Consider the following 12,136-nt stretch of genomic DNA (forward strand, 5'->3'; position numbering starts at 1 on the left):
CCCCCCTCAAAAAAATCAGCCCTCAAAAATTAGGTGCAGGTCTTAAGCAGGGAAGCTGTCCTTTTTTCCCACCAGAATAGAAGCATGAAGAAGCTGTGTTGCAAAATGACTGCCAGCTTCTCTCTTAGCAAGCAAACAGGAGGGGCAGAGTCCAGTGCTAACCTTTTCACAGTACCTCTCAGCTTACTGCCTGAGAGAGAAGCTGACAGCCATTTTTTCATCCCTGTGAAAGAGCCCTTTCTATGTAACATAATACCTTTGCATATGTAACACAATATTATATGGCCTTTTTTGCTGCCCTAATATACTGAAAGTACATGTGTAATTTCTAGCAAAATCTCTGTTGCTCCCATAAATCTCTGTTGGTATGACCATTTGCCAGGTTTTATTTGCTTACTGCATTTTGCATTGCATTTTCCAAACTAATTTGCATTTTTCCAAATGAATCTTAAATTTATATGTTGCTGCCCACATTTCTAGGCTCCTTTGTAATATTTCTCTATCCTCTGCGCTGTTTGCAGATCTCCAGAATTTAGAATTAACTAGTCTGCTGTATTTAGTATTTCATCAGTTCTCTGTTTACCTTTTCTTCCAGATCCTTGCAGAATATATAAATAAAAGCTGGTCCAAACACCAATTTTTGCAGTTCCCTTTCAGGCACATTAACTGTAACTCTGTAGCAAAACCCCCAGTTTCTTTTTTTCTTTTTTTGTTATTGCATTCCCTCCCCTTCCCCAACCATTTCTGACTTTTTCTCTCCCTCTCTATTCCCTATAGATAAGTATAAGTGAGCTCAGACTTAGGATAAGCTTTAAACATTCTTATTTTGGTAGCAAGTTCTTGGTTTTGGATATCCACCATTTTATATTGGTGGATTTACATTTTATATTATTAGGTTTGTATTGATTTTTACTGTTGTATATTGTATTATTATCATTTTCGTATTGATTTTTATTGTTTCATATGGATATTATATGGTTTAGGCCTGTGTTTGTAAGTGAACCAAAGTCATGTCAAGTTTCCATTTTTTTATGTCAAGCCTCCATCTTCTGTCCTTTGCCTGGACATCCCACGTTACAACTGTATGAGTCACGTACCCCTCCCATGTAAATTGGTTCCCCGATGAACAAGTGTGATTGGAAATTATTGAAATACAATGGTAGCAGGCCTCTACTGAATGGCCTGTAATGACTGGACCATCACCTTGCATTGATTCACCCAGGAACCATGGACCTCACCCAGGAACAGAGACAAGACCAGCATTTGAAAGACAAAGGACCCTGCAAAACCATCAACTCTCACCATTACAGACACCCGAAACTGCACATCCCTGCATGGAGCACACGTGCTCAGTATGCCAGGGCTGACCCTTGCCTGGGCATGCCTCCTGTCACTAGGGTCACACAAGGTTTGCCCCTATAAAAAGGGGCAGTGAAGACAGACCCAGTGGGAACACCATTTCCATCTGGACCAGCACCATGCCGCACCACCTATCCACCCAGAGGCCCTGCTGGCGACCCTCTCTGGACAACACCTACTGGACAAGAACCCCTTCCAGCCTGGATAGGTAGATGTTACCTGCACACCTCCTCCTACAATTTGGACTCTCTCTCTCTCTGTCTCTCTCTCTCTCCTCCTGGACTTCAGTGGACTTCAGCCCCTGCACCAAGCCTCTTTAACCCCTGCTGCCATTGCTTGTGCGTGTGTGTGGGTGGGTGCAAGGGAACCAATTTGACATTGTGTCACCATCTCCCCTGTTCAATAAAACCACTGTCATTTGCAACCCCAAGTTGGATCATGTTTTACTGACTCCCAGCCCCTTCCTTATCTTAAATTCCAGCCTCATTCTCTTTCTCTCTCTCACTCAGTTCCAGTTCCCGCCCTCTCTGCTAGTTTTCTGATCTCCTCCCAATTCCATCTCCCCTTTTCTAACATCTCTCAGCCTCTCCTTGCTTTCCTGCTGTCCCTGCTGCCTGCTGCTTTCCCTGTGATTTTCTGCTGTCCATCTCTCTGTTTTTAGGTTTACCCCGCACCTTCTGTAATCTTCCCTGCCCCATCCCCACTGCAGTTTCCCAGCTCCTATTAGCTGTTTCCAGCTTCCAGCACATACAGCTGCTCCCTGCAACTTCTCTAGCTGCCCCGGAGCCATCCTCTGGTTCCCCACACCCAGAGCCCCTCTTTAACACCCACACTTTCCCTTAGTCCCATTTTCTCTGTCTCCATCTACCTTTCTAGCTCCCCCTAGCTCTGGCTCCAGTCCCAGACTCTGTGCAAGCATGCTTCCCTGTTCTGTAGGCTTTGGGCTTGTCTTTTAATCAATTAAGATCAATTAACCTAAAGTTACCCCCAGCCTCAATTCTTCAACCCAGGCCCCTCTAGTCTACCGGTTCTAATCCCGGTCCTGGTGACTTTCATTTCCAGTAACTTTGACTCCCTACACTGCTACTTTCTTACCTTAACCTTTCCCCAGGTATCCCAAGTACACCAAGCACATGCACACATACACATCACAACACCCAACTTAGGAACTCACCTGTGTGTATGTGTAGGTGGGTGGTATGTGTGTAAATTAGTGAATATACATATATATACATATATAGATATCATTGTGTGTGTTTGTGTGGTATATAAATTAGTAATCCACATATATGTATTGGATGTGCAGGTGTTGGTAATTGGTAACTGATTCTGTCTAAATGTGGTGTGTGTAGCGTGTATGGGCTTAAACTGGTGATAGGTTTGCATGAACATAGACTGGTTATTTTGAACGTGTGTGTATCTGAGTTGCTAGTGTGAATGTGTGTGTGTGTGTATACATATACATATATTTATATAATGGCATTTTGTGCATGATATATGAATTAGTGATCGGTGTCTAACTTTTGGGGTGTATAGTGTATGTGCTTGAATTGGTGATAAGTATGCATGCGCCTAGGCTGGTTTGGATGTGTACATGCCTGAGCTGGTAGTGTGTGGGTGTATGCACCTAATTGATTTGTGTGTGTTTTGTATATGTGCAATTGTGTCACACCCTTCTGTCTAACAGCACAATATTGAGATCCTGAGAGTTGGCCTGACCCCCCCCACGGCAACAACTCGATATGTTGCTATTATTTCCTCCTTGTTGTCTGTCTGCTAACGTCTTTCTCTGTCCTGATTTCATTAATTAAATCTAAGCAAATTTTAATTAGTTTTTTTATTAAGATTCCTTGACACACTATGTCAAATACCATATTTAAATGCATTATAACCACACTGTTCTCTTCATTTGTAAAACAACAAAAATTGATCAGTTTAGTTACATGAGCAGACCCACTGACTACCAAAGAGCTACTTGTGTGAGGAAAGTAAACAGGTTTTGGCCCTTTTGTCATTAAATCAAAAGAAGCACAGCACATAGCTATGCTGTCGGCACCTGGGCCTTGTTGAGTACCTGCTTCCCAAACTGACAGTGGGAAGCCCAATCTGAAAGCATTTTTTCCATTACACAAACACTGCCTTTCTTCCACACATATACATAGGGCACTTGCTTGCCTGTAAGATGGGCAGCTAGCGTGACCCTCTTCTTGATGGATAATTTAAGGGATGGACCCTTTTGTTTAATTTGTGTTATAAAACACCCTGCTTACCACTGCAGGAGCATGGCCATTCTTGTTTCTCCAGTGCAAACACTGCCCCCTCTATGTGAAATACCTTGAATCAAAGAAGCAATGGTGAGAACACCAATCCATTCCCCCACTCCCCAGCCCTACCAGCAGTTTTTGAAGCAGAGCAACAGTGAGGTTTCTGGAGCTTGTTCCTCTCACCTCCTTGGTGACAGAACCAAAGGAGCTGCATCCAATGCTTGGAATTCCCCTATCAGAACAGAAGAATCCTCCCCGATTCTGCAAAACCAAATAGACAGGAGAGGTGGGGAAGCAATTGAGTCTAAGTGTCACTACTCTGAAATGTCACTCCCTAAAAAATCTGGCACTCTGAAGTACCTCTAATACCACAGACTTAATAAGCAGTGTGGCTGATGGAAAAAGTGACTGTAAGGTGAAAGGTATGCTTAGGACTCTATAATGCCAGCTAGCTCAGGAACACCCTGGCCATGCTGGATCTACCTTCAAACCCAGAAACAAAGTTAAGATGATATTGCAAATGTATTAGAACTGTTGACATTCCCAGGAAAAATATTGGAATTATTTTGGGTAGAGGAGTGCCTTTGAGGGCAGGAAGCTGAGTTGGCTGCCTCGAAGTACAAGTGATGGCTCAGAACCCTTTGTTTTTAGGGGTCCTCCCAGCATTGGTTGCCCGGTTTCTTGCACTTGTCACAGCAGAAGTGGGTCCTGAGGGGACTTTTAAAGAAAAGGGAAGTGGCTTCAAGAAATGAGCACCAGGATTGCATGAGGTCATCATTTTTTCCAACTATTTGAGTTGGTCTAATAAAAGATATCAGTTTTAAGCAAAGAACCTTGTCAGCCTATGTCTTTAGACCAACATGGCTACAGCCTATACCTCTGAAATAGAGGTCATGAAATTTGGCTAAGAGAAGCCACTAGAACTAGTGGAAAGAGACACTCCAAGGACTGGAGAAAGTGGAAGCCAACTAGAAGAGATCCAGGATGGGATTAAAAGAGAGGACTGTGAATCAACAATATGTACTATAGCATTCATATCAAAGGAAAAGAAGGGAAAAGAGAGGGAGGGAAGAGGTATGAACACAGCGTGCCCCCAGAGGCTGGGGGGGCATGGCGAGCTCCTCCAGGTGGCAGCAGCAGTGGCGGCAGGAGCGTGGTGGCAGCAAGCGGTGAGCTCCCGCAGGCAGTTGTAGTGCTGTTGGTGGCGAGCACCGTCAAGTGACTGGCAACCATCCACAGATGCCACTGGCCATATCGGTGGTGGTGGGGTAGCGAGCAGTGACCACCTGCAGGCACTGCTAGCAGTGTCAGTGGCACCTTTTCACAGGGGGGGGCACCACCACACTTAGGGGGTGCACATGCACCCACATGTACCCCCTACGTGTCTCCAATGGGAAGAGGGATATCTGAGACCTGGTGGTGTTTTTGGGAATGCAGGGAGAGGCAGTTAACAGTGTTAGTCTGAAGTCAGGCAGAAGGTAGGGTAGAGATGCAACTTATAGACAAACTAAATCAAAGAAGTATAAAAATTTACTTCATCAGATGCTATGAAGAGACTTCAGGAGGCAGAGCCTCTGAGTCTCAAAAGTGAGTTCCAGAAGTCCAACCCTAAGAACGTTGCATTCCTGGCTAAGGATATTAGAAGGCTGTAAGCCAGAAAATAAAATGGGACATAATGAAGGACTCTAGTCCTTTCTTTTTCATTTCAAAGGTTTCTTGAGAACCCAGATATACAATAGTTATCTACCCAGAACAACTATCAAAACCAAAACATTTTGCCAATAACAATTTTCAATGTTCTTTAGTTAAATCAATATCTTCCATTAGAGAGCAACTCGTTATTCACAAAACAACAGAAGCTTTTACCTTTTGGAAACGTGTTTTGTCTGAATACTTTCTTTAGCTCTTGCATCACAACCAGAAAAAAAACAAACTGTAAAGAATTTTAGGTAATTTTTAAGTCATTGGCATTGCTACTCTTACTAGAGCTATCCTCAGAGCCCAAATATGAGAAAACTCTCTTCTGGAACAAAGGCTCCAGCTTTTGTTTTTTTGCTATATATTGATCAAAAGATTTATTAACTGCCCTACCTGTTTATAGATCATGCTGGCTCCTGTCTTTACTGTTCATGGCAGTATAAGAAACTATTGGTTTGCGGAAAGCAGTTTAACTTTCTGTCTGAAGATAGTAGGCCAACTTCAGCTTTTTTATAAAAGAACTAGCAATTCTACCGGCTTTGCTAGATGCATACTTGCCTATGTCAGGTATGAATTTGACTTTCTGAGTATGCAAATATTCCCCTTGGCCACAAATACTTTATTAAAAAAGACTTTTAAAGTCCGAGCTATACTTAAGTTTTTCATTAATATTTTTTCATTTTCTGTGTCTGTAGCTTGTCATTTCTTCTAGTGACAAACAGACGTGCTGTGAGGTTTTTGGCATGCCCTTTCATGTACCTACTGCTCTAATAAGCTGCATTTTCATGGTCATTTTCAAATGCCTATAATAACTTTGAATTTTATTTTATTGAGGAGGTAAATCAAAATATCAAGGTTCTGGCTTGAATATCTAGGACAGTAGTCTCCAACCTTTTTAAGTAGGAGATAACCTTTGACATTTAAAAGCAACCCAAGATCTACCATGCACCACCAGTAAGTTTGTGGGGAGGGAAGGGTGGGGGCAGGGCAGATTGAGGCAGAGGGAGAAAAAATTATTTGTGGATGGGCCTCCCCAGCGGGTAAGTCCTATGCAGCCAGGGCCCCACTCAACTTCCCCCTGCTCCTGCCTCTGCAGCACTGTCCCTCACCATGGGGGCCTCGATGTAGCCCCTGCCCCTTCCCTCCTCTCCCCCACAGACTGACCTGCTGGGCTGGGGCATGCGTGTGCACGCACGTGGGCACCCAGCCCCCCACCCCAGCCTCAGATCAACTCCAAGATGCTCCGAGATCTACCACAAGAGGCTCCAAGATTTACCGATGGATTGAGATCCACTGGTTGGTGACCACAGATCTAGGATGACTATTTCTAGTATAAGTTGGAGGGTGGGGTGGGGAAGTTAGTTTTCCTTACCCCAAGGATGCAAAGACCCCAGCAACTGCTGCTTTGTTGCTGTCTTCCTGCTCCCTACTACTGGCTGGTACTGCCACACTACGGAGCTGCTTCTGCCCTGGCAAAGAGTGCATGGGGGGACTGCCAATCTTGTGCCTTCTCTAAGACAGCCCCCACCATTAGTTATGCTATGATAAACCATAACCAACCCCAAAGACAAAGCACTACATGTATTTAGTGTTGGTCAGAACATGGTTCTCTCCCAGCACCCTGGAAGATAGGGACTTTCCATTAATTTTTTTAAAAAGCTATAAAACCCAACTCCTGACAATTTTATAGGCTTTGGTAGCAGGAAACCAAAACCTTTCCAGCCAAAACCTGCTACAGACTGAAACATTTCCCATTTTGATGCAAAAACATTCAGCTTTCATTTTCAGCTTAAAATCTGAAAAATTATGAGGAAAGCAAAAATTAATTTTGTCAGAACCTAATTTTCCATCCAAAAATGGTTTTGATGGAATGTTTTTGACCAGACCTACATCTCTCAAAGTGGTCTATGTAAATGTGCCCACTCCCTTCTCCTGGCTGTTAATGGCAACTACATCTCAAATCTCCCCAAATTGATTAAAAAATTTCCCCTGCAGAAAGTGACTTTCAATAAAGAAACTTGGCTTACATGCTCATATTTACAAGTGAACATTGTGTTTCAACTTCTCTGGGCCAAATTCAATCTTGGTGTTGATTCATCAACTTCAACAGTTACTAAAGAAGTGGGTAAGTGTTTATCATGCATTTTGTGTAGACCATAATGAGTCTTTGTGTGAAAGGTTCCATCTAAAAAAACAGTATTTACATTTGGCACAACGGCCAATTTTCAAAAGTGCTGATTGCATCTATTTTCCATTAAAATCAATGAAGCAACTCATTTGCATGCCTGAAGTTACATTAGCTTCAAAAACCTGCAGTATGTACTACTGCTACTGTTCTGCTCTTCCTGCTGCCAGAACCAGACCCAGAGCAGGAAAGGTGCAAGGAAGGGGAAGAAGGAGGGGTGCAGTACTGCCCAGAACACAGTGCTGGCCAGTTACACTTGTGGCCAGGCACAGCTGTGCAAAATAGCTGTAAAATACAGGTTTCCCTTGCTTTATGCTATACATGCATTCCTGGAAAATGGCGCATAACTCAAATTCGCATAAAGGGAACCCACTTTACAATGTAACAAATAGGGATACGTTCCAAGACCTCAACTGTACTGATCCCCAGACCCATGTCTACTACTTTTACAAGACAATTTTGGTACTCACCAACCGTGAATAATATATACAAGCACAGAGCACTGTTATAATGGGGATGACAAGACAATGAGTGAGGAGCACAGATCCACATAGGAGGCTATATTTTGGTGCATGCCACTCCCACAATGCAATGCACAAAGCAGCTGACTGCAGGTTTCCACCACATCAATTGCATAAAAATGAATTTACCTCATAATGGTAAAAAATTTATAAAATGTGGTATAAATTTTATAAATTTATAAAAAATGGTATAAAATGTATACCTTATAATGAATTTTTGGTATAAAAAGTGTCATCACATAAGAGCAAATTCATACATACAGAACCCGTATAAAGTGAGGGAAACCTGTACTACCGGACTAAAATGGCAGTGCTTTATACTTTATACAAACTTTAGACTTTATACAAAGTTCCATCCACTTTGGCAAGATGTAGAGAATCAAGACCTGACCTACTCAATATTAAATAAAAACCCCAAATTACCCATCAGCATTCCACTGCCCCTCACATGTAATGATATAAAAATATTAGTAGGCATGATGCATTAGCTGATGCATCGTGAGCAGGGCTAAGGAGGTGATACTTCTTCTCTACTCGGCACTGATGAGACCCAAGCTATAGTACTGTGTCCAGTTCTGGGCACCACACTTCAAAAAAAGACATGAAGAATCTTGAAAGGGTCCAGAGAAGGGCCACAAGAATGATTAAGGGCTTTGAGGACAAACTTTATAAGGAAAAACTAAGGGATCTGGGACTGTTCAACCTGGGGAAGAGAAGACTGAGGGGGACTTGGTGGCTGTCTGTAAGTAAGTAAGGGGTGAATATCATGAGCTGGGAGAAAAACTGTTCACTAGGGTGCCCCAGGGGAAGGCAAGAAGCAATGGCCATAAACTGTTAGAGGATGGTTTCAGGTTGGATGTAAGGAAGAACTTCCTTACAGTAAGGGTGACCAGAATCTGGAATAGACTTCCCAAGGAGGTGGTGCAGTCCCCAACCTTGGAAGTCTTCAGGAGACTGGACAGACATCTTGCTGGTATCATTTGATCTCAGCAGTACTGCTGGCCAGAGCAAGGGGGTTGGACTCAATGAACTTGCAAGGTCCCTTCCAACCCTTAATTTCTATGTTTTTATGTTTATATCTTTATGTTACTGATAGGAAATTGCAACACAAAACCACTAGAGGCCAGAGCATAAGGAGTTACTGGGTGTGTCTACAGTTCATTAAAGTGCCTTTAGTACCTGTAATTACAGGTACTACCTTCATCTGCCATAATGCACACACTTTTTTGGTGATGCTAATGTACGGTAAACTAATGCTACTGCTTATTAGTGCATTAACACGAGTTCTGCCTGCCGCACTAATGCACAGTAGAATTAGTCTACTGCACTCCAAGCATCTCATTTAGCCCACTGTGAAATAAAGAGAGCGGCGCCTTGCTGAATGTTAGCTGCTCCATGGTAGCTGCCCATGAGCATGCTGTTCTCTGTGGTAAATTAAAACTAACCTGTGCAGCTTAGTCATCAGGTTTAGCTTTCATTTACTGCAGGGTAAAAACAGATGCAGTTACTACAGAACAGCTGCATGGTGAAGCTCCACTTTCCTTTACCTCACAATAATAATTTTATGTGGACATGCCATAAGGACTAAATGCCACAGGGAAACTCAGGAAAATTATTATGAATTCCCTATATCATGGATGAGTGACACTGCATTACGATGCTTGTTTAGATAATTATTTAGAACTAGCAAATTGCCCATCAAGAATGACGGGGGTGGGGGAAGGCAGGGACGGAGCACTGCCACGCACCACCCCATGCCACTGCCACCTCCCAGGACGGGGTGGGGGAGGAGGGAGGGGAGCTTGCCCTACTGTGCCCTCCATCCCCCTCCGCCAGCACCCCACACTGCTGCCACCTCCAGCACCACTGACCACCACTCCGCCTCCTCCAAGGAGCAAGGCCGGGAGGCGAGGGGGGTGAGGCCAGCGACGCTAGAGTCATCCCCGGCTCTGTCCCCTCCATCCCCGCCGTCATGACAGTGCTCTGCACTTTGATTAGCTGTTTCACTAACCAATCAGAGTGCTCCACGAGCATTATGGACAGCCAGACAGATAGACTAAGCCCTTTATTGTATAAGAATTATAGTGGCTGCAATTCAGTTTAACATAATTTACTTTGACTTTATATGTGCATGCCTCTAACTCTCTATAATTTAACTCTGCTTAATTTTCCTGCACAGGTCGCATAGGAAGTCTATGAAAGAGCAAAGCATTGACCTGTGTTCTGTCAACTCTGAAACTGAAAGACCCAAACCACTGAGCCATCCTTCTTCCATCACCAGAAATGTTGAAATGCATTTAACATCACTAGAAACTGTATGCACATATAATTGTGTAGAATACAGGTAAATACCTTGTCCTTCCAATATCATCCATCTTCTAGCTGGAAGAACGTGTCTGACATTTAATGAGAGAACTGGATGACTCTTATGACCTATTTATGAACTGCTGCAAGGAAATGATTAACCTATAGGTCATTATAAACCATCAAAATATGGACATGGAAAAATTAAATAATTTACCTTTTTCTATGTGAAAAAGAGAAAAGCTGAATGATCTAGAGATACAGAATTTTCTCTATAGCAGTGGTCTAAATTCTTCCTTCAGTCACTCCAGCAAAGTCACTGGGTTTGTAGATATGTAGCTGGATAATAAAAATGTTAAATATTAAAATTTGAAAATACTGATAAATCTATCTAATCCATCTGTACCAAAGCCAAACATTTCTTGCAATTCTTTATTTGGATACATCTTATTGCCAGGAAGCTTTTTCCTGATACTCAGCTTAAATTCTTCTTTTCATAAGGCTGGTTTGTCCACAGGTTTTGTACCACCACACATTTATGGAAATAAGCTATTATGGAAATAAGCTTATTTACCTATGCATTTTAAAACCAGCATAACTGTGTCCACATAAAGAAGGGGTTACTTTTGAATAACATCAGTTTCTAAGCTGATAGAGTGCTACAAAACTAAATGTAAATCAGTCTTATTTCATCCATTCGTCCTAGCTGTACCTCTCTTTGTATTGTATCTCTCCTTCCACTAATCAAATATGTATGGGCTAGTATGCACACAGTTTCACAAACACAATTAATGTCTAAGTCAGCTATACATATTTAGCTCTTTCCATCTTTCCTCATACAGCAATTTCTACAGACTATTAATATTTTTGTTACTGCTCCCTGCATTCCATCCAGTTTGCCAATATCTTCAGTTTAGTCCTTTAAATGAGATTCCACCACAGGCAACAGCATGGAAGTATGTTTCTTCTTACCCTTAAAGCCAGTATTTGGTCCTCTTCAGAAATGTGGAGGTAATAAAATGCTTATCAACCTGAGTCTGCTTTGTATTTGCCATATATACAAAAAATAAATAAATAAATAACTGTTTTGAAGAGGGAGGGGGCGAGCTATAAACACAGACTACAGAATCTTATCCTAAAAGAGTCTAAGCACATCAAATGCCCAGCAAAGTGGATAGTCCTCTTTGTCTTTGCCAGTGTCATGGGCCTAGCCCACCACGTTATTTAGGGGCCTCTATTTATTGAGGGGCGAGTGAGGACAAAGGACAACTGAGTACAGGGGGCAAAAAATGACTAAAGGATGTGCAGGTGATCAAACGGCCAAAAAAAGTACACCCTCAGGAAACACCGAGCAAGCACCCCAGACAGCATCCACCGACTCTCAAAGGCAGCCAGAGAGATGGTGACTACTGCCCAGTGGTGCTCTGCTTGGAGACGGGACTGGAGAAAACCCAGGAATACAGCCCCATGGTCCCTGTGGACCCTCCTAGCCAGAGTCTCCTGCCTGGGAATATAGATGGCCAGTTTGGCCAGGGCCAGGAGGAGGTTGACCAAGAGGTCCCGGGCTTTGGTGGGGCCATTAATGGGGTGTGAGAAAATAAACAAATGCAGGGAGAAGTGCAGCCAGAACATCAATAAGAGGTTCTAGAGGAGGAGGTGCAGAGGCTGCAACCTGGCACACTTGAGGAACATGTGCGGCGGGGTCTTCCTCTGCCCACAGAATGGACACGTCAGGGGCCAGCATAAACCATGCCAGATACATGCCCATGGCAATGGCTCCGTGGAGGAGCTGCCAGCCGAGGTCC

The sequence above is a fragment of the Alligator sinensis genome, unplaced genomic scaffold, assembly GCF_000455745.1.
Source record: "Alligator sinensis unplaced genomic scaffold, ASM45574v1 scaffold257_1, whole genome shotgun sequence".
NCBI classification, from domain to species: domain Eukaryota; kingdom Metazoa; phylum Chordata; order Crocodylia; family Alligatoridae; genus Alligator; species Alligator sinensis.